Source organism: Marmota monax, unplaced genomic scaffold (assembly GCF_021218885.2).
Source record: "Marmota monax isolate L192 unplaced genomic scaffold, Marmota_monax_Labrador192_F-V1.1 WCK01_AAM20220418_F8-fsc00608, whole genome shotgun sequence".
Classification (NCBI taxonomy): domain Eukaryota; kingdom Metazoa; phylum Chordata; class Mammalia; order Rodentia; family Sciuridae; genus Marmota; species Marmota monax.
Window position 1 is genome coordinate 102,707 of NW_026693783.1, and position 22,942 is coordinate 125,648.

Below are 22,942 nucleotides of genomic sequence, written 5' to 3' on the forward strand. Positions count from 1 at the left end.
ACTAAAAAATGACAAAATCATAGAATTTGCAGGGAAATGGATGGCACTAGAGCAGATTATGCTTAGTGAAGCTAGCCAATCCCTAAAAAACAAATACCAAATGTCTTCTTTGATATAATGAGAGCAACTAAGAACAGAGCAGGGAGGAAGAGCAGGAAGAAAAGATTAACATTAAACAGATATATGAGGTGGGATGGAAAGGGAGAGAAAAGGGAAATTGCATGGTAATGGAGGGAGTCCCTCATTGTTATACAAAATTACATATAAGAGGTTGTGAGGGGAATGGGAAAATAAACAAGGAGAGAAATGAATTACAGTGGATGGGGTAGAGAGAGAAGATGGGAGGGGAGGGAGGGGGGATAGTAGAGGATAGGAAAGGTAGCAGAATACAACAGTTACTAATAGGGCATTATGTAAAAATGTGGATGTGTAACCGATGTGATTCTGCAATCTGTATTTGGGGTAAAACTGGGAGTTCAAAACCCACTTGAATCAAATGTATGAAATATGATATGTCAAGAGCTTTGTAATGTTTTGAACAACCAATAAAAAAAAGAAAAAAAAAAAGAAATAAATAAAATCAGATATGAAAGAAAAGATATTACAACTAATGACATACAAATAAAAAGGATCCTAAGAGACTGATAAGACCAATTCAATGCCAACCAATTGGAGAGCATAAAAGAAATGTATAAATTCTCACAAAGATATAACCTATTAATATCAAGTAATGAAGAAAAAGACGATCTTATTAGACTTGTAGCTAGAATAGTAAAAATGCTGAATTGGTGACCAAAAAATCTCCTACTAAAGAATATTTAAAAATTTGGGGCTGGGATTGTGGCTCAGCAGTAGAGCTCTCGCTTAGCATGTGCAAGGCCTGGGGTTCAATCCTCAGCCCCACGTAAAAATAAATAAATAAAATAAAGCTATTGTGTCCATGTACAACTAAAAAATAAATATTAAAACAAGAATATTTAAAGAATTTAAAAATATTTAAAGAATTGAAGCCAATCCTTATCAAACTCTTCTAAAAAAATAGAAGAGAACATTTCCAAACTCATGCTGAGACTATCAAAAGTAAAGAAGATTTAAAAAGCAAAACCACAAAACAATATTTGTGATGAACGTAGAAGCAAAAATCTATATCAAAATACCAGAGAACTGAATTCAACAACACAATTAAAGGGATAATACATCATAACTAAGTGGGATTTATTCTTGGGATATAAGAGTGGGTCAATATATGAAAATCAATGTGATTAACTAAATAAACAGGACAAAGAACTAAAAATCACTTGATTATCCTAATAGATGCAGAGAAGGAATCTGAGAAAATTCAACACCATTTCATGATAAAAATTCCAACAACTAAGAATAAAAGGATATTACCTCCACATAATAAAAGCCATCTATGGAAAGCTAATATGTTCAATGGTGAAAAAAAATAAAGTTTTTCCTTGAAGATCAAGAACAAATAAAGGGAGTTTTCCCCAGCCCCTAGGGGGCAGTGCTGCAGATACCAGTCCTGGTCTGTTGGCAGCAGCACCAGGTTACTGTGGGTTTCTTGCACTTCTGCTTCCCAACCCCCAGGATGGTGCAGGCATCTGGTGAGATATGGCTAGCTCCTGTTGTGAGGAAGGCACAGGCAAGGAGGAGAGGGTTTTTGTACTCTGCCTATGGCAGCAACTTAATGATGGAGATGATCTACCTCTAAAACTCCTTGGCCACGTTCTTGGCCTGCCTGCAGGATTTTAAGGTTGACTTTGGCAATTTCCAAGGCAAAACCAGTCAGAGGTGGCATGGAGGCAAGAAGGCATTAAAAGTGGAATGTATGTTTTAATAGAAGTGAGAGTTTCAACTCAAGAAAGGAAAGAACCTACCAAAACTATCTGATGACAAATTATGACCACACTTCCCCATCCCAACTATATAAAAAAGGTTATTTGCATGGGTACAAAAGAAAACAGTTTGTCACTGGAGTATTAAGAGAGGCTAAAAGCAATAGAAACAACCAGGTGTAGTGGCACATGCTGGTAATCCCAGTGGCTCTGGAGACTGATGGCAAGTTCAAAGCCAGCCTCAGCAAAAGCAAGGCACTAAGCAACTCAGTGAGACCCTCTCTGTAAATTAAAAAATACAAAATAGGGCTGGGGATGTGGCTCAAGTTAAGTGCTCCTGAGTTAAATCCCCAGTATCCACTCCCTCCGCAAAAAAGGCAATAGAACCAAATGACTATAAAGGAAAGGTCTCAGAAGACCTTATTATCAAAAAGGGGGAACAAGAGCTCCTTAGAACATAACAAAATATATCTAAGAATAAAGAATATTCTATGTACTAATATAAAATATTTTTAACATTTAAGAACAGGGATCTGTGATATCTCCATGTTTAATCTGTTTTCAACAATATTCTGAAGGGGAACCTCACTTTAGTGATTTCATATTTTCAGACTATAAAATAACAGCTGGTGAAGAGTTGGACAATTAAAAGGGGACTGTGAAGTCCTGTAGTAACAAGTAGATGTGGGTATTCCTGTGGACACTTAAAGCTGTTTTCTTGGGTTGATCTTAAGTGTCCTCTTGTTCTGTGACAAGGATAGATTTGCAGTTTTCTCGATGATGGTGCTGGTAAATTGCTCTGCTGCCTGGGCTTTTTTTTTTTTTAAATTAGTGTAATAAGAGTAATCAAACTACTGACATAATTGATAATAAAAATAATAAAATTTTGGAAACTGGAAAAAAAAGAATAAAGCAAGCTGCCCACTCTTACTATTTGTAGTCAACATCTTAATAAAAACCATAGTCAGCAATTAGGCAAGATAAAGAAATAAAATGCATCCAAGTTGGAAAGGAAGAGGTAAAATTATTTCTTTTGCAGATGACATTTTAGAAACAAAAAACACTAATATTTTAAAAATTGGAATTAATGAAAAAAATTAGTAAAGTTGCAGGATAAAAAAAATCAACACAAAATTCTGTTGTGTTTCTAAGGAAATTGCATTAGTCAGCTTTCTGACACTGTGACAAAATACCAGAGATAATCAACTCATAAGAAAGAATGATTTATTTTGGCTCACAGTTGCGGAGGTTTCAGTATGTGGTTGCTTGGCTCTGTTGTTTTGGACCTATAGTGAGAAAGTACGTCATGATTGAAGCACATGATGAAGGAGATCTGTTCACCTGATGGCAGCTGGGAAGCAAAGACAGAGAGGACGCTGGAGTCCCAATGCCCCCTTAATGTACCCCCAATGACCTATCTTACTTTCAATAAACCATACCCCCTTAAGATTCCACTGCCTCCCAATAGTGCCACAGGCTGGGGATCAAGCCTTTAACATATTGGCCTTGGGGAACATTCCAAATCCAACCTATAGCATTCCAGCCCTAGCCCTCAAAGGCTCATGTGTTAGAAGCCTGGTTCTCAGCCTGTGGTACTATTGACTAGAGGTAGAACCTTTGGAAAATTGGGTCTAATAGAAGAAAGCTGATTTACTGGGGGTATGTCCTTGAAAGAGATACTGGGACCCTGGCCCCCTCTTTTCTGACTCTTAGCTACCAGGAGGCAAACAGGTTTCCTGTGCCATACCATGCTGCACAATGTATTCTGCAGGGTCCAGTGACCAGAGACTGAAACCTGTGAAACTATGAGCCAAAATAAACCTTTCCTCCTTATAAATGGATTATCACAGGTGTATTGTCACAGTAACAGAAAGCTGGCAGAGAAATTAAGAAAGCACTCTCATTTACAGTAGCATTAAAAAGAATAAAATACTGAGGATAAATTAACTAAGGAGGTTAAAAAAAAAAACTTGAAGTATACAGAATACTCCAAAACACAGATAAAAGAAATAAGACAGAAATACATGTCATATTCATGGATATTATAACAATACTGTTAAAATGGCAATTCAATCCAAAGTAATATACAGACTTAATCCATTCTTAATGGCATTTTTTTTATTCAAATAGAAACCAACCTTAAATTTCATACAGAACAGAGAATCCTATATAGCCAAAGCAATCTTGACAAGGAAAGCAAGAAGCATCATATGTCTTTTTTCCAAAATATATTATAAAGTTTCAGAAATTCAAAAAGAATGGTATTGGGATAAAAATAGAAATATCGACCAAAGAAACAGAATAAATACCAGAAATAAATCCACAAATATGCAGACAACAGATGTTCCATGGGAGTGCCCAGAATGTACAATAGGGAAAGGATTGTCCCTTCAACAAATGGTGTGGGGAAAACTATATATTCACAACTGAAAGAACATAGTTGGACTCTGTTGGGAAATAAGGATCTCAAGACTTCACTCCCACGTTTATTGTACCGTTACTCACAATAGCCAAAATGCATAAACAATATAAACATCCATTGATGGATTAGTGGATATAAAACGCACACATAGACACACACAATGGAATATCATTCAACCTTTAAAAAGGAAATCCTGCTATCTGCAGAAACATAGATGAACCAGGGGAACCATATGCTAAGTAAATTAAGCCATTTGCAGAATGACAAATATTGCATGATTTCACTTAGATCGGGTATCTAAACAGTCAAACTCATAGAAGTAGGGAATAGAATGGTAGTTACTAGGGCCTGAGAGTAAAGAAAAATGGAGGGTTGCCATGTAACTCATGTAAAATTTCAGTTACTAAAGATAAATAAGTTCTAGAGATCTGCTTTACAACATTGGGCCTAGTTAATGTTATTGCACACTCACAATTTTTTAAGAAAGTATACTCATGTTGAGTGTTCTTATCACCACAAAAAGTCTATTAAAAGCTGTTATATGATACTTCGTGATTTTGCAACATGCATCCATTTCACACATAAATATTAAATTCACACATAAAAATTATATCAAACATAAACAAAAAATTATACCAAACAAACAAAATTTGTATGATTTGTACCTTTAGAAGAAGTATATTTTAAAACTGAATCAATGAAACAAATTGAATCTCTCTTCTCTATTAACCACACATTAGGACTTTCTTACCATAAAGAGTTATCTCTGGTTTGTGTTTCTTGGACAAATCAATGATATCCACTCCATTATAATAGAGATTTTCAAAACACCCAGTGGATGCTCTTATGTGGCAACACCATTGATACTCCATGTCCAAGAATCCCTCCAAAGCTGATATTAAAAAGAAAAAAAAGATATAAATAATATTGTTTAATTATTTTCTGATTATCTGCCCCAAATATTAATGATTTATAGATACTATTATAAGTGTCTTCAAATTTGCTTTACATATTATATTGTCATATTAATGCCAAATGAAGTTTTAAGATGCAGATTTATAATTTTATTCATTATAGAGAGACTCAATCCCCTTATTACAATTTCTAGACATATGAGTCTTCTCCTAATATTTAGATGAGAATATTGTATCATTATTTCCATGGTGATCTGTATAATAGCTTATCCAGTGTATCATTGCTAAAGAAAAGGAGAACAGTAAAACTCCATGTCCCTGAATGCCCCCTTTCTTTTTTTAATTTTTTTTTTTTGTAGCTGTAGATGCACAGCATGCTTTTATTTTATTTATTTTTGTATGTGGAGCTAAGGATCAAACCCAGTGCCTCACACATGCTAGGGAAGTGCACTGCCACTGAGCCACAGCCCCAGCCCTGATTGCCCCCTTTCTGTTCCCAAAAACCTTGCCAAGTTAAGGAAACACTGAGAGCAAGCCTGGACCGGAAAGTCCACATATGCATTATCTTAAAGGACCTGGGCTTCCTCTTACGCACAATGGAAACCAGAGCTAGTTGGTGCTACCTGTAGAAAGCTACTTTCTTACATGTACATCAGGGCAACTGCTCCTTAGGATGCTGGTCAGACAAGCTAACTAATTAGCTAACACTGATGATGTCACTGCTTCTGCAGTCTAAGGCTGAGGGCACCATGGAAAGGATATGTGACAACAGTCCAGCTGGCCACTACTGGACAAAGTGGTGAATATAACAAAGTGGTGAACAAAAGTAAGAATATAACTAGTCAAATTCAAATGAAGTTCTCTAGCTTATTGAATGGCAATATAGTAATGAAACCCTGATAATGAAGAATTAAACGATTTCCCATTTTAGTAGTATATATTCCTAAGTATGTCACTGATGGCATTAAGAATAACTAAGGCTTACCTTGCAGTTAGCCAACAAGGACATGTTTGTTCTGTACATGATTTTGCCAAGATTATTTTGGTCAAAAGGATTTTACCCTCATCCTCCCTGTTGCCACTATGGTTCTGCAATAGTTAAATGATTAAAGCATCAAAATCTTCTGGAGCATTTGCTGCACACAGATTGCTGAGATGGGGCCCTGAATTTCCCACTGAGCAGGTATGAGGTAGAAGCTGAGAATCTGCATTTCAGACAAATTCCCTCCTGGTGTCCCTGTGCTTGAGCTGGTGTCCATACTTTGACAGCCACAGCTTTAAACCACCAAAATTATATTTCTTGGAAGATTCTCCTCAGGCAAAATGGAGTAGTGAAAATTTTATTGGTAACTGAGACACAAAATAATGGTTTTAAAACTCTTTTGTCCTAATGCTTTGAGTTATTTCCTAATGTGACCTCTAACACTATCTAGAACAATTAACCATGTGCTAATCACTTATATATCTGATAAGGCAAATCTAAAATGTATGTTGACAGATATTTCTAAGCTTACTGGGCGACCAAAGTAGCAGATAGACACCTGGCAAAGTGGGTGTAACAAAAGTACTTAGTCACAGCGATCCCTGCAGCAGCCCCAGTAGTTTAAAATCTTAAAGGACAATAAACTCAACCTCAATTTCAGGGATTTAAAATGGTAGACAAGGCGCAGGCGCTCGCAGCCGCTCCCGCGTGCCCCCCCCCACCAAGCACCGCGCGCGTCCCCCAGCCCCCCGCGCCCCCCCTCAGTCCCGCGCCCCCTCCCCCACCCCCGCGCGCCCGCGACTCTCGGGGCTGGAGTTTTTTTGTTTTTTAATTAGTTGCTCCTGACCCCCACTTCCTGGTGCCCGGCGCGCCTTGGGTTCACCGCCCCAGATCCCCCAGCCGCGAAGACGGGCTCACTTCAGCAGCAAGAGCGATCCACCGGCGGCGCCCAAGGTTCCCCACGAGGCTGGGACTGCTGGGCCGATGCGGGAAGCTGAGAGAAGGCAGAAGATGCCCAAGTCTTGGGGCCATTGGGGACGGCTCGCCTCGTCCGGGGGCTTCTTCTGAGGGCCTTGGCGGGGCTGACGAGAGCGAATGTCCGGCCTCGAAGAAGCAGCGACGCACTGTGCGGAGACCCCAGCGCCGCCGAGCAATTCGGCTCAGAGCGGGATTCCCCCAACCGGCCCGGCCCCGCCTCCTCGGCGCCGCTAGGCCCCCATTGGCCGGCGCCGCCTGCACCTCTGGGCAACTGGCTCTTGTAGAGTTGAGCCGCGAAGGAGAAGGACTGGGCGGCTGCGCCTCCCCACCCGCTAGGCCCAGCAGTGGACCTGAGTGTTCCACACTTGGCAGCCCCCTCAGGTTCAGGTAAATAGATGGGATTCCATCACTGTTTGTCCCTGGTCCTAATGACTTTCGTCTTTGTGTCTTCCAGCCAGACCTCACCCCCCAGGCCTGGGGCCTGGAGACACCAGCTGCCTCTGAACAAGGGTGGTTGTTCTTCACACTGTCCCTCTCAAGGCCTCCCAGCAGGGATGGCCTTCAGAGGCCAGGAGCACTGTGAAAATTCCTGTCCCAGAGAGGAGAAGGGGGCAGGAAAGGAGGGGGCAGGTGCAACTTTGACCCAGTTAAGTGACTCTGGGGAAGAGCAGATGCAAAGGCCCTAAGGCAGAATCAACTTGGAGTGTTCCAAGAACCTCCAGAACAGCATGAAGCTGAGGACAAGGTTAGTAGTTGTTATGTTTGAATATGAGGTGTCCTCCAAAAGGTCAGGTGCTGACACAGGAGGTGCGCAATTACAGTTTGAGAGCTGTAGCCTAATCGGGATTATTGGGTGGCAACTGCAGGCACATCCTGTATGGTTGGAGGAGGTGGGTCACCAGGGGTGTGCTTGGAGGCTGTATATTATGTCCCTGGCTCCTTGTGCTGTTTCTGCATCACCATGACGTGAAAGGCTTTTCTTTGCTACATTCTTCTCCTATCAACTTCTGCCTCATCTCAGGCCCAGAGCAACGTTCAGCCAACCACAGAACCTCTGAAGCTAGGAGCCAAAATCAGCTTTTCTTCCTCTACCTTGTTCTCATGAGGTATTTGGGTCACAGTGACAAAAAAGCCAACTAACATAGTAGTTGAAGGTAGAGAGGTCCTTGGCCTTGGAGGCCAGTGCAAGGAATTTGCATTTGCTTTTGCTGAGATAAGAAGCTCCTAGAAGAGGGTAACACTAAGAAGAGACATGGGGCTAGTCTGGGTTTTCAAGAAGCAGACACCAAGAGGGGATTAAATATGTAAAGGTTTTTATTAGGGGAAGTGCTTTATTGAGATAAAATGGAGCTGGACAAGATGAGATTTAATTCCTAGTGAAGGAGAGAGAGCGGGAAAATTGGGTGGTCCCAGGTGGCCATGCAGTCTGAGGAAGATTCTGCAAAGCCTTGGAGCATCTGTGAACTGTCCAGATGATTCTGTGTCCTGCAGAAATGGGCCTGCCTTAGTGTCCTGCCTCTTTCAGACACTGGCTAGGGGTGGCCCCTGGGACACATGGCCTCTTGTAAATGCGGGGGCTTTCAGATCCAGACAGCCATAGCCGTCAGTCCATTGGGCACCCAGGTTGCTGGTCTGCAAAAGGCGTTCTCATATTGCCCACCTAGCTGGCATTGTAGACATGCACTTGGGCTATTTCAAGATTATCTGGGAAGGTGAGCAAGAGGCACATTGATGACCACAAAAGGTTCCCGCTCTAGAGCCCCACCCAGGGGTGCATGAGCAGCCCCAGATGGAACTCAGTGGGGGCCAGACAGAAGTATGTGCCTACCAGGGAGTTAGGCACTGCCTGACTCCATCCCTGCCACCCAGTCTCCTGCCACCCAGCAAATCCCCTGTCTCCCTAACAGAATTCAGGCCTATATCCTGGCTTCTGGCTATTGTGCCATTTTTATAGCCTGGACTTGATTTAGGTGTTAAAGCCTTGCTAAGAATATGCCCCGACACTTGAAAGAACCTTTATTATTATCCTAAATTGTAAAGAACTGGTTGTTGCTCCCCCCCTTTCCCTTCTTCCCTTTCTTCTCTTCAGGGTCAGGCTGGAGCTAGGTCATTGTTGTTAATTTTAGATCTGAAATTGTATGGAGTATGGCTGCTGTCCCTATACTTTCACTCCTTAAAACAGGAAGGAAGGCCCCAGCTGGGAACTTGGGAGAGACAAGAAGCTGCTCAGGGCAGTGTTGCAGTGGAAATCACTAAATATACCTAGGAAACACCAGATTCAGAGAGAGTTTTTGTGTGGTTAAATTAAAAAATCCCTCTGCCCCCCACCATCTGAGGGCCAGGTCTACACCAACCATGGATTAGAGAGTGGGAGGTAAGACCTGTATGTGTGGGTTCAAATCCCAGCTCTGCCACTTTCTAGCTCTGTGGCTTTGGGAAAGGATCAAAGTCCAGCTTCTTCACTGCCTCAATTTCTTCATCTGTAAAATGGGTGATACAATCTATTATGGCTGGTAGGGTGTTAATCAAGGTAGCCTATGTAGTTTTCACTGGATTGTCTAAGACAGGCATTGCCTTTGTGTGTGTTAGCTGTTAGGACAGGTTGAGCTTTCCTAATATGAAAATCTAAAATTGGAAAAGCTCCTAAATCCAACATGTTTGGGGTGCCAACACAATGCCCCAAATGGAAAATTTCATACCATAAAATTCTGTTTCATGCATAAAATTATTAAATATATGATATAAAATTGCCTTCAGTCTATATGTTTAAGGCACATATAAAAATGAAGAAATTTTATGATTAGACTTCAGTCTTATCCCTAGGATATCTTATTATGTCTATGCAGATATTCCAGAATCTGAAAAAAAAATCCAAAATCTAAAGTGCTGCTGGTCCCAGGCATTTTAGACAGAGGATACTGTACCTATATTCACTTTAAATTTCCTGATTGGTGGGGCTTAAACTTAGAACGCATCAAAGAAGGTCTTAGGGATAAAAAATAAAAATCCCACAATAAAGTAGTGATCAAATGAATAAACTTACTATTTTACTACCTGGTAAGACTTATTAAGACATTTAATGATACTTGCTGATGTTGACCGAGCACTTTCTACATGGCTTTTGCTGAGCTAAACTCTTCACGAATAGAACAGCCCAGAGCAGCAGGCAAAGCAGGGGATCTGGATCAGGCCACCTGGTTCACGATTCTGGCTCTGCCACTCAGAAGCTGCTTCCCGCTTCTTATTCTTCTTTAACAATTTGGAAGTCAGAATCTCACTGCAGTGGGGTAAATTCTGTCTCCCTGCACATGTCAAAGTCCTGACTCTGAGTATCTCAGAAGGTGGCCTTATTTGGAATTAGGGTTGCTTCAGATGTAATTAGTCAACATGAGGTCACACTGGAGCAGGGTGAACCCTTAATCTAATCTGAAAGGTGTTCTCATAAAAAGACAGTGTGAAGGTCCAAGGGAAGAACACCATGTGACAAAAGGGACAGAGGTTGGAGTGAGGCAGCCACAACTAGGGGGCACTGTGGGTCAGCAGCTGCCACCAAAAGCCAGGGAGTGGCAAGGAACCCTTCTACCCAGAGTCCCAGGGGGACCACATCCCAGCTGAAGACTTGATTTCAGTCTCTGTCCTCCAATGTTAGTGGAGCTTTCTGCTGTGTGCCACTCAGTTCAAGGTACTTCATGATGGCAGCCCCTTACTTCCTAGGGACCACTGAAGCCACCTGGAGTCCTGTGAGTCAGGAGATGTGGACCTTCTTTTCCTGCTGCCCAGCCTCTCACAGTACTCCCTGTTTCTGCTCAGCGTGTGCCTTGTCATGGGAGTTAAGTTTTCATTTTTCTGCAGGTCGTAGTTCTTCCTGGAAAGCCATTTTGAAGTGCTGGACTCCAAATGCCCCCTGAAGGAGTTGAGATTCTGGAAACAAAACCAGCCCCTAGAAGAGTCTAGATAGAGACTATCACTGTGGTTTAACACTGCCCATCAAACACTTTAGAATGAAAAGACCCATGTATTCCCAGCACTCAGGGTCAGGGGGAAATCTAAGACCTAGGTGTATGCACCTGTGTGTTGCTTCTTTTCTAATTAAGTCATTTTATAAATTTGTTCTTAAGTGTCTCAGGTAACTCCAGGCATGCCCTTACTCATCCCTAGGATATCTTATTAATTTATTTTTTCTTCATCTCAAATTTAAGACCATATATCCTGTGGGGGAAAATACAGGGTTTGGGGCCAGACCTTGCTGGATTCTCCCCAGCCTTGTTTTCTGATCTCTGTCTCACCTATATTTTCTCATGTAAAATGTGATCATAACTACACTTACTCCAGAGATTTTTTGCAACATATAATAAGTGGTGTGTCCAGATCACAGCACATTAGATAGGAGCTGATCTTGCACATCAATGTTGTTTTCTGAGGCAACACTTTCCTGGAGATTACTCCATGCTTCCTGTGAGGCCTGTGGCTTGTGCTGGCTTCAGTGGAGCACTTAGTAAATGCTAATGGGTAGCAGTCCCTCAAATCCAGGTATACTGGTGATGGCCCTGCCCAGTGCTGTCCCCTTTTCCCTTTTTGCTTGCAGTGTGAGTATTCCCCCACAGAACCCTTTACTTACTGGGTCAGTATCTTCTTTTCCCTTCAGTGGGTCTTGAGCATCCAGTCCTGGGCTGTTGGGAAATTTCCTTTGGCATCCAGCTTCAGGGAGCCAGCCCAATGCCCAACTGCTGCAAAAGAGAAGGAAATGAGTATTTCAGGGCCTGAGGAGAGCCAGGCTCTTGAGTTTGCAGGGAAGGAAATCTAAAGGTGACTCTTCTGCTTTTTCTTGGGCAACCTCTGCCTTGGTGGACCTGCAGGAAGCCCTCATCCATGGATTGGCCCATGCTATCTTGTTGTCAGCTCTGCAGGAATTCATGCTGTTAAACACCTAAGCATTCTCAGTGGTGGTGTTCTGCTTCATCACCTATAGTCATTCTTAGTCTCCATGGTGGATAGCCCTGCCACACTCACTACACTGACCTGAAACCAGCATATTTCCCTATGGCTTCCATTGTGGGTGTAGAGCTTGTAGAAGTGCCTGTCTTTCTGATTCCCTATTTTTACCCCAGATGTTCACTTCAGGCTTTGGGGGCCATGTGAGGGGGACTTTCAGGTCTGATGTTGGCATCATTACTTCCCAGATAGGCTCCTGTATGGATGATTCTAGATTCTCAGGCTACACTTAACTTAGCATGACCCTGGTCTTATTTAAACTTTTCTAAAAGTTCCCTGGTAGATTTTTTAGAAGATGATAATAATTTTGCACTAGAGAAAGACAAAATGCACCCAGACCCTCTGGGTGTATTAGTATCGTAAACCTGATGTAATAAAACACCACAATCTGGATGGCATAAAATAACAGAAACAAATTTGCTGAGGCTGTCTTTGAACTTGCAATCCTCCTCCCTCAGCCTCCCCAACTGATGGGATTACAGACATGCCCCATTGCACCCAACCAGGAATGCAGATCTTTGAGTTGTCAAGAATGTTGATGCAACACTCAGTTTGAATGATGGCACAAGTGCCACCCTAAGCTACTGTAAGAACATCCAAGGTCATTTAGTGTTGTAAAACAGCTTTTTTGATGAGTACCATCTCTGCCTTACAAAAAGAACTACCTTTCTCAGTGTCATTGAGAGCTTTTTGAATATAATTGTCTACAGCTTCTATGTACCACATTTACATCCTCTAGACCAATTTTTGAGATAAACAGTAAAGCTAAATGATTATGCCAGTGAAAAACAGATTGTCCCCATCTATGCTTGAGACTGGGGTTGTTTGCAGGTTGACTTATTTTTTGTGTCTACTTCCCTTGCATCCATGGGTATACAACAGTACATCTTTCCATGCAGCCTAGAGGAAGCCAGGGCCATAAGTTAGTCCCACATACCCACTAGGTCCCATTGGGTGCTTATCATCTAATTCCAGGTCTGTAGTACCATCTAGTCCCAAACCGATCATAAGCCTGTGAAATCACAATATGTTGACATTGAGATTTTGAGGTCTATCCGGACTCCCAAATGGAACTAGGCCACATATCCTAAGTGTTGTTATGTTATTCACAACACATTGTGGTCTTCTGATTGAGATGTCCTGTAGTGGGCATAAGCCATATATATTTATCCCAAATTTTTAAAAAATATTTTTAGTTATAGATGGACACATTACCTTTATTTAGTTAGTTCTTTTAATGTGGTACTGAGGATTAAACCCAGGGCCTCATACATGTGAGGCAAGCTCTTTATCATAACCCCAACCCCATTCACCCCAAATTTGATAGTAACCTTCCTTATATCTTTGCTATTCTGGCATTTATAATGGAAGATAAGGCGGAGATGGACTCAAATGTGGCTTATTGACTGCAAAAGTTTGGAAATTGGTTCGCTCTACAGTGAAGTTTTTTCCATGACCTGGATGTGACAAAGTCTCATTTATAGGACATAATTTAACATCTGCACAAGACGTGGTTCATAATGAGTCCATCTTTCCCCTTTGATCTAGCATTAGAGACCATAATTTTACCTAGTCATACCAACAAGCTAGGGTCAATCCATGTTCTGATTGTTCAACTACTGACATCAAAAGAACTATGTGCCTTGAGTGAAAAACAGACAAGCACCTAAGTTTAAGATACCATGACCCAAAAATGGAGATGGATATTTAACCATTACCAAAAGAGAATAAGTAAATATTGTATCTTCCCAATTGCAACATGGAAAAGAAATAAAATGTCTTATATTGCATATTCTGCAGGAATCAGCAGAAAAGTGTCCAGGGAACAAGGTTGGGACACTATATGTGGTGCCAGTATCCTCAAGGAAATGAATGACCCTATTTCCTACCTCAGGTTACCCTCAGTACAGCCCCAGTGACGGTGACTGTCTGGGGTGCTGGCTGATTCCAAAGGCTTCCTCATTCTTGGGCCATCATTTTGAGAGTGTCTGACCTGAGATTTCTTCAGCCTTAGGGGAGTGAACTTTCCAGTGGCCTCTTCTGCCACATATAGAGCAAGGAGTCTTTGAAGCCTGCCCTTAATTGAGTGATCTTTCTTCTAATGTCCTTACTTTCTGTAGCAATGACAGACATTTTCAGAGGCTCAAGGGTCCTATGGAGGAAGAAAGGGGTGGACATTAAGAAATGCAGTCAATAATTGCACTGATCTCTTGTCCCTCATTTCTCCTTTTATCTATCCCTTAAATGTTCCTCCTGGTCTAATCAGAAAAGACCTGTGTGGCCACCTTCAAGGGAAATTCCAGGGCATACAAAATACCAATTTTCTAATTTCTATCTAAATTTTGGAGCAAATTGAAGAATGAAATTATCTTTTAAAATAAGTTGTCCTTCAAGAGATGTAGGATCTAAGGGTGTATATTTTACTAAGCCTTCTTCAATCTTTCTACAAAAGCCCTGGGATTTCACTCCAACTCCTGATCAATTGTTGCCAGTTTCATACAATTAATAAGTTTCATCCTACTGTTTTTAAGTTCTGCCTTGAGACAAATAACCGTGTGATTGCTGTTCCACCTTCTGGGTGATTCATCATAATTCCATTGATGATGTTAAGTTGCAACAGTAGAAGGACCACAGGGTATAAAGTGTTAGTAATATGTAAATCATTCCCCCAAACCCAGAAGCTTCTGTGCCCTGATGTCTCTCTGTATCTGTTAGTGATTGATTCAAAATTACAGGTACACCTCTCAAAGCCTGGGTTAAATGTTGGTCATCAGGAAACCTTCTGAAATCCTCTTGATTTCCTTTAGATCTTGCATAGAAAAAGACACCTGCATTCTGACTGGTCCAGATCCTCCATTTGTCTCTTGTAATGGGTGTAAACTGGCAATGGGCTTGGCATGGATAGGCTCATGGTGAAGGAAACCACAATGGGAGGAGTGGGAGCAGTAGGTAATGGTGGGTACAGAGGAAAGTGGAAGAATTAGATTTTGACTTGTGTTAAGTACATTGTTGAGAGAGAGGAAGAGGTAGTTTGGGAGGTCCCGTAGGCCAGTAATGTTTTGACTCATCATTATTAGAAGGGCCTCATCAATGCTGCAGTTACCACATCAATTTTTTTGGTACCTTAGTGAAAAGAAAGCCTGTAGATAGGGAACTTCTGCAATTCTACTTCCTTTCTGCAACATGAATCTCATAAGAGTATTATAGTTTAGACTTCCATTAATGGGCCATTTCTTTTTATCCCCTAATTCATACTGAGGCCAATCAATATTATAAAATAAAATTAATCTCTTCTTGAGGGTCTCCAGGCAAAAAAAAAAAAAATGATCCTAGTTTCATAGGGTGTACCCCAAGGAGGTGGTAGCTTGTATCAATGGTTGATTTCCTGTCTGTGAAATAAAGCCAGCCAGGTGTGATGGCATACTCCTATAATCTCAGGGACAAGGGAGGGTAAGGCAGGAGGAGTGCAAGTTCAAGGCCAGCTCAGCAACACAGCAAGGCCCTAAGCAACTTAGGAAGACTGCCTCAAAATAAAACAATAAAAAGGGCTTCGGGTGTGGCTCAGTGGTTAAGTGCCCCTGGGTTCAATCCCTGTTACAACACTCACACACACACACAAACACTAAATAAGTAATTAAAGAATTAACAGCCTGTTGATGCCCCAGGAGTTCCTCAGTAGTACTGACCTGCAAGACAGATGACTGTATGAAGATATCCCTCACATACATTGCAATTTATTTTTTTATTTATTTATTTTTAAATATTTATTATTATTTTTTTAGTTCTCGGCAGACACAACATCTTTGTTTGTATGTGGTGCTGAGGATCGAACCCAGGCCGCGCGCATGCCAGGTGAGCACGTTACCGCTTGAGCCACATCCCCAGCCCCATACATTGCAATTTAAACCCAGAATCAGGAGCCATCCCTGTGTAGTTCCCTAGAATGTAGTGTAGCATGTGTGTCCAAGTTCAGCAACTCATGCCTTGTCTGCTCAACTCTGTTTCTCAAGCCTTTAATCTTATTTATTAAACATGTTTAATAACCTTATGCCAGACAATTGATATGACTTGGGGAGTGACCCTTAACCCTTTTGCAGATAATTTGAAGAGTACGATGAACTTGATGTTGAAAAGTGGAGGGAGCCAGAGGTTTTACTGTCACCCTGTTGGAAACATAGCAAGGCCAAAAGTAACAATAAGTGTCATAGAAAAGAGGAAGGATCATTGTATGGCTGTTTTTTTTTCCCTTGGAATATAAACTGCGAGGGGACATAATGTCCATGCAGAGTCATTCTACAGTAAGGACAAAAAAGTACCATTTTGGTGAAGATACCAGCTGAGAAAAGGTTTCTTAGCTATTAGATACCTTAAACTAACTAGTGCCCCATGAGGTTATTTGCAAGTAGGTAAAGATGGTGAACTCATTGTCCTCCAATTTCTGAACATAGCCTCTAATAGAAGGTGGTATGATGCTCATTACTGAAGAGAATCAGAGGTTACTATAAAGCAACAGCCAAACAGTGGAGTCTCATTGCCTCTCTGGTGGCCTTGCTCAAAAAGATGCCACAAAAAGCAAGAGAGAGTGTACATTTGCATGTCAGGAGGATAAAAAAAAAAGGTGCCGCTGCAGTTATTTACTGTAAGAAAAGATGGCACTGGTGTGACATATGGAACAGATTTTGGCAGAGGAAAGTGTACACAGAGAAGCTCAAAGCAATAGGCAAGATATCAGGGGTTAAGTTACATATCATCTCAACCAAAGCTGTGAGAGGAACAAGGTGAAGTTCATATACCTGTCCTGTAGATGGCTGTTGATCTGAATGGAGGCATCAGGTTAGAAGTCACAGGAGAGTGGAAAGTTGAAGCTCCAAACTTCAGTTCTTATGTTCCAAAGAAAGAAAGCCAGACACTGAAAGCCATGCAAGAGAACTTTATTATAAGTAGAAAGTAAAGTAAGGCTCAAAGAGCCCTCTCGTGAGAGTGGGTCATCTCCCATCAGAGAATGAGAAATGAAATAGTGCTGTTTGTAAATGTACTGCTGTTTTATGGTTGCCTTGAGAACTGGGGTTCACTTTCATCACTCTGCCAATCGGGTGTTCAACTCCTTCACATCAGGTGGTAGAGTTTTTGATCCTCGTTGGTCCTCCCCAGAACTGTCATGGTGGCCATCCTATTAAAGGGGGGATTTATTTACAAGTCAATCCTATGTTAATGTGAGTTTTGGGATCAGTGACTAGACAGAATTTACCTTTGTGCTCCTGGATTTCTAAGAAAATTTATCTTCAGGAATATTTTGAGACACCTATGGCCATAAGAATGTATATGTGAATATAAGATCCTATTTTTAGGAGATCCCATTGTCTAGCTTTACAATGACACCAGCTGACCCTGTCAAGAGTTAGTAATTGCCCCACTAATCTTATTTGATGTATTTCTAATTGGCTCCCTTTGTTCTGTTTATTTGTATAATTGTTGTTTTTCTGCATTTTCTGATTACCCATTTGCCTTAAAAAATAAAGAAAACCTTAAAGTAACTTAGGGAAAATCTATGATCTTTCCCTGTTATTGGTCTGCATTTCATTGCATTGCATTTCGCTACTCATTACTATTTAATGTCTCCCACCCCCTGAGAGGACTGACAATGACAATCTTTAGTTTGAACAGGTCAGAGGAGGGTCCTTTTGCATTGGGGCTGGCAGGCTAAATGGCAGATGAATAGGATTGCACCTGCCACCCTCAGGGACCACACAGGAAAGCAGGTAGAGGGTGGGGGTTGGTTACAGAGCCAGCTTTGGCAGGATGCCCCTCCTCACACTGAACCAACCAGACTTTGTTAAACCTGATGAATTTTCTCACTGATCTTCAACAGCTCCATGGGCAAATTGGGCAAAATCCTCACAGATGAGGAATTAAAGCAGAGCACAGAAGTCAAGGTTGCCCCAGGCAAGTGAGGGGACCAGAATGCAGGTCCCACCATCCTGGGTCAGGGCACCTCTCTACTGGGTGGCAAGAACCTGGCACACTTGGGCCTGGGCAGGCACCAAGTTATGGCTTCACCAGACTAAGGTTCTGATGGAGTTGGTGTCTGCTGCAAACCTCTAATTCAACATATTAGCTTTAAAAACAGGAAACCATAAATTCTAATCACTGTAATATTCCCTTTACTAACAACATTACAATATAAAATTTGAATAATTTTTCAGATTTAAAAAATGTAATAACATCATTAAATATTGTTACAGCATAATATTAGAAACAACAAAAATGCAAATATGGCATTCAGATTTCTCATAAAACACATTTTCCTCCAGATTAAAAACATTTTATTCAGATGTATCATTTGTATATCTTTATGGGGTATAACACAGCAACTCAATATATGTATACAAGTTTTATCATGCAACATTAACTTTACTCCCAGGAGGTCACTAGAGTGTAATCTCTCTTTAGTTTTTTTTGTAACTAATGACTTTGCGTAGAATTCATACTGTGGCAGAGTCAGAGAAACTGTCTCTTTGTACCCTTCAAGAATGGAAACATTAGAGCATTTCAAACAGGCATTGATGCAGGGCAGATGTGGCTGATCACCTGTGGAATTTTGGGGATGCAGTTTTATTTAAGTTGCAGCAATCCAGAGGGACTAATTCCAAGAAATCTCTGGACCCTAGGTGAGGAAGTTCTCTGAGATTTATAGTCGGTGGTTACACAACAGGGTGGTTAACCTAACAGTTACTGTTTCTTCCATGTTCTTATCTTAGGTTAGACAGAGATTTCACAAGTTTTTACTAAGAAAACAGAAACAGTAAATTTTGCACATCAAAAAGCTTGATTGCAGACTTTTTTTTTCTTTTTTTGGTTGTAGATGGGCACAATACCTTTATTTTATTATTTATTTTTATGTGGTACTGAGAATCAAAACCAGTGTCTCACATATGGTAGGCAAGTGCTTTACTACTGAGGTACAACCCCAACCCTGCTGACCTAATTTTTACAAGAAAGAGAAACCTGACATGTAAAACAAAGTGGAGCTCATACCACATGAACACTCTAGAAATCCTGCTGACTTTTAAAAAAATATCTTCTTGGCTAGAAAGGAGGCTTATATGTTACAACTGGTGAGGGTCTTTTGGGGACCACATCATTTGGAGTCTTTTGGGGACTACACCATTACTCTCTCTTTGATGTTTCATTATTTAACCTTTTAAATCAAAGGCCATCATTCTCTTCTTGGTTTAAAGCTTCATGTGATGTTATATCTTAGTGTCTCTCTCTCTCTCTCTCTCTCTCTCTCTCTCTCTCTCTCTCTCTCTCTCTCTCAACATCTGCTTCTAGAGTAGACCTAATAGTTTTAACATAAAGGGAAGACAAACATGGAAGCAATGAACAAGTTAATAACATAATCTCTACTATGTCAATTATGCTTTTGAATCCACCAAGAATAGAAAACCATTCTCCAAATCATGAGCTTGGATCCTAATCCTTAATGCCCTCTGAGGTTTGAACTGGTACATGTACTAGTTTTCTGATATTGTCAGTTGTGTGTTTGATTGTTATCAGTCCTGTAGTAAGCACCAAGGAAAGGACCATGTGCATGCCAGAAGTAATAACTCATAGTATAAGAGCCATCTCAGCAGATGAAGCAGTCCATTTGTCCTGTTGGTTGGTTTATCTTCCACCTTGCAGTGATCAGCCATCCCCCAAGTGGCTGAAGCAGGGCTGATGTTTCCTCAAGCTTTGGGTGTGTGCAGGCTTTTCAGCTTCCAGAGTGACTAGAGCAGGGATGGTGTCCTTCTGATCCTCAATTGTCGGTTGTTTCCTTCTTCCTGATGGTCGGCTGAAGGGATGCAAATTAAGGGGGAAAGCTACAAAAGAATATATATAACAATATAAGATTATATTTTCAGAAGGTCCCAAAACATGCCAAAAGAAACAAAATATTACAAAATGTATATCTGTGTATATGTATATACATATGTTGATATATTTGGTGACACTGTAAAGAAGAATATGGAATTGTGGTCAGTGCTCCATGTATGTGTGGTAGAGGTGGGGGATATCCCAGGAGGCTTAAACTACATAGATTTATCTCAATGTAACTTTTTTTATAAAGAGAAAAATGTTTATTTGACTCATAGTTTTGGAGTCTCTAAGTCCTGTTTATCACAATCTCAGCAAAGGCTGGTTGTTGACTGTATGACTTCATGACAAGTGACAGATTGCAATGATAAAAGTTCATGTTGGAGTAAGTGGTCACATCTTCAGCCATGAATGGAGAGAAATGGGTAGGGCCAGGATTGCTCCTTTTATAACAATACTCAGAGAGAATTTAGGGTTCTTATGAAAACCACTAAAGATGGATTGCATATTGTTTCATGCCCCAAATGATCTTAGGACCTCCCAACTGGGGCCCACTTCCCAACTATTCAGCCACTTCCTAACAGTGCCACCATGGGAACCATGTTTTTAATCATGAAGTACCCTTTAGGGATACAAACATTTAAAACAGCAAGTTTCAGACCAGTGGATCCAATGAGTCTGCAGAATATTGTCTTCTCACATATGTTACATACTCAGATATTTCCCCAGTTTCTGAATATGTGATATGTACAGATAGTTTATCTGCTGGTCTAATAATCACCTTACTTTGTTAGCCTGTATTTAGTAAAAGCCTTAATGGTTGAAAGTTCAGGTTGCCAAGTGAAAACCCTGAAATTACATTCTTCATTCTACAGAAAATTGTAAATCAGATACAAACTGGGGGTATAAAGGAAGGATAGATATTAGTGATACTAATGATATTAAGTGATTTAGGAAACGTTTTCTCAGTAATCTTCTCATATAATTCATTATTTTAACCCCTGAAGAAAACAGATAATGGCAGATTATGGTGTTCTAATATCACATTAATAAGGTGGCATTACCAGTTGCAGGTGCAGGCTAGATTTGGTACCTGCAGTAGAATAGGTTAAAAAAATGACTCAATGCCATTAATCATCAAAGAAATGCCATTAAAAATTCAATGTAACTTTAAACAAATTTGTAAATAGGCCTACACTTTTATAAGTCTGATCCAACTTTTCATGCTTTGGCTTATGATCTTTCATATATTATTATTTATTTAATGTAAAACATGAAGTAAATTTTAATTTCCTACCTCAGACGTCAGCTTTCTTCAAAAGGTGCATTTGTAAGTATGTCACATTTAATCTCAGAATATATTTCTGTGGGGAAATAATGCTGAATGCCTCCCTGGCTCCCAAATTAATGTAGTGCTCAGCAGCTTAATTTACCCCTGGCGTAGCATCCTCACCATCTTTATTTTACAAAATGTAAAACCAAGGTTGTACCTAGTTCTGTACCCTGGTCAAAGTCACCCGGTTAAGAGGGATTTGAATCCAGCTCTACCACCTCTGAAGACTTGGACTCTCCTCACACTATCCTTTAGCAAGACGAAACTCACTAACTTATATTTTTCCTTTCTTGATAATCTCTTGGAATAAACCTATGCTAGGCTAAATTGTGTAGGTCTAGGAGGGTATTTTCCCAAGAGACTGCTTTTCCCAACTTCAGGTTTATGGAGTCTGGCCAGTCTGGCTGTCTACAGAGCTGCAATGTACCCAGCTCCACCCCACTGTCCAGAGGCTCAATGCCCATCAGCCCTGTCTCCAGGACCCAGAGTCCTGTTCAGGGAGGAGTGGGGGGTGGGGGAAGGGGCCAGGGCAGTAAACTCAGGAGAAAAGACCAGAAGGTGCTCCCAGAGCAGCCAGAGATCTCTCTCCAGCTTGCCCCACAGGGTCAAGGTCCAGACCTGGCCAGCAGTCCCCAGGCTTCACCCTGATCCCTCACCAGCTGGCTGGACCCACCTAGCCCAGCCTACTGCCTATTATGAGGATTGCAGCCTTTATTTAATGTACTCACTTGTTTCCCTAGGACGAATTCCTTCAGTGCCACAATTCCTCAAGGGTCCAGAAGGACTGGGGGCTCACCCTAGGGGAGGAAAACCAGATGGCATGCGGTGGATGCTAGTGAGGCCACTGTCATGTAGAATGCCCTGCTTCCCCAGCTTCTGTGGTCTTGGGCAGCATAGCAGCAGCCTTGGGGTTGAGTTGCTACAGCAGCAGCAACAGCATGGAATGGTAGCCTCTGGTGACAGCAACAAGCAGCTGCTTCCTGAGTAGGGAGTTGAGCATTGGCATTGGGGCATCTGTGGAGGCATCAGCTGGATGGTTTGGGAGTTTGGTTGCGGTGTTAGGGGCAACAAAGTCTTCCAACCATGAGCATTTTGTCCTGCAGTGCTGACAGGAGTCCAGCTTCAGTTGCAATAAAGTTGGCATCCAGTGCTGATTGTCTCTGGTGTCTATGTTGGAGTCTGGTGGCAGAAGTGTGAAGCTCCAGAGTCTGATGTGGCAGCAGCAACATGCAGCTGCATCAGAGTCCGGTGTCAGGTTTAGGACCTTGGCGGGTGTGGGCATGGGGTGCAATGCTTTGACATTGGGGCATAGGGGGCAGTGTTGGTGTCCAGCTAGGGCCTGGGAGTTTTGTTGCTGTGCAGAAGTGGTGGCACCAGAGAGTCTGGAAGCTGGTGCAGCAGTAATAGAGCATCCAGCCCTGAGCATCTTCATCCTGCAGCAGTGACAGGAATCCAACTGCAGTGGCGGTGAAGGCAGCATCTGGCAGCCATGTGGGGAGTCCAGTGGCTGTGGTGAGGAGCTCCAGGCTGGCAGCAGTGGTGAGGGCTTGGGGCATTAAGCATCCGAGTAAGATGTAACCAGTAGCTGGGATGGCTTCCATTGTGGCTGCTCCAGGCCCTTGG

General features: G+C 41.6%; 2 pseudogenes; both read left to right on the forward strand.

Annotated features, from left to right (window-relative positions):
- Window positions 1-1,617: 1,617 nt before the first annotated feature.
- LOC124105025 (gamma-glutamylcyclotransferase-like) lies at window positions 1,618-2,302 on the forward strand (annotated as a pseudogene).
- Window positions 2,303-6,500: 4,198 nt separating this feature from the next.
- LOC124105026 (C2 domain-containing protein 2-like) overlaps window positions 6,501-22,942 on the forward strand; it is a 30,696-nt pseudogene continuing 14,254 nt past the window's right edge.